This window comes from Megalobrama amblycephala, linkage group LG8, assembly GCF_018812025.1.
Source record: "Megalobrama amblycephala isolate DHTTF-2021 linkage group LG8, ASM1881202v1, whole genome shotgun sequence".
Classification (NCBI taxonomy): Eukaryota; Metazoa; Chordata; class Actinopteri; order Cypriniformes; family Xenocyprididae; genus Megalobrama; species Megalobrama amblycephala.
In genome coordinates, this window is record NC_063051.1 from 16,422,812 (window position 1) to 16,423,433 (window position 622).

A 622-nucleotide genomic window follows, 5' to 3' on the forward strand; every position below is an offset into this window, starting at 1 on the left:
CTGCATAGTTTGGGACAAACCTACTTGGTTTCTTTTGATCTGTCACACATACGCAGTCCAGCACTAGCCACTGAATCTCATGTTATGTAGAGCCATGTTTGTGTGTGTGTGTGTGTGCGTGTGTGCATACCGTACTCCATGGGGAATCTAATCTCCATCCCTCACCCCCTCCTCTCTCCTCCCCCTCTCTCTCTCTCTCTCTCTCCCTCTCTCTACTGCATTGATGCTTCTGCCTTCCTCAGTGATGATGTCACTGGTTCAGTCAGTCTCAGCATCACAGCTCTAGGCAGCCAGCAGAGCCATTTTGGCTTCTACATTACAGGGCACTCAAAGATCTCTCCTCCTTCCAAAGAAGCCTTCCTCCTTACAAGCAGGCCTCACCAGGCATCCAGCTACACAATACCTCGCTGGAACAAATAAAGGACTCTTTGTTAAACAGAGCGAAAAGCAGATTGTTTTTAACATATCAGAGGAAGAGCTCTAGAAAGAGAATTTGAGAAGCCAGCGCAAGAGGCAGTAGTGGGAGCTGATCTATAGAGTCAGTAGCTGAGAGCATCAGAGGATCACCATTGTAAAGGTAAGAGTTTTTTCATTGTTGGCGTGTTCTAGAGGACAATGCAGT

At 47.3% G+C, this 622-nt stretch overlaps 1 protein-coding gene across 16 annotated transcripts in view; it reads left to right on the forward strand.

Annotated features, from left to right (window-relative positions):
• Positions 1 to 259: 259 nt before the first annotated feature.
• kif1aa (kinesin family member 1Aa) overlaps positions 260 to 622 on the forward strand; it is an 80,978-nt gene continuing 80,615 nt past the window's right edge. For 9 of the 16 annotated variants that reach the window (XM_048199662.1, XM_048199663.1, XM_048199667.1 and 6 more), the window contains exon 1: positions 260 to 577. The gene's annotated coding sequence lies outside the window, so the exon portion shown is untranslated. The remainder of the gene's footprint in view (positions 578 to 622) is intronic. The other 7 variants (XM_048199672.1, XM_048199673.1, XM_048199674.1 and 4 more) reach the window with 1 other exon arrangement.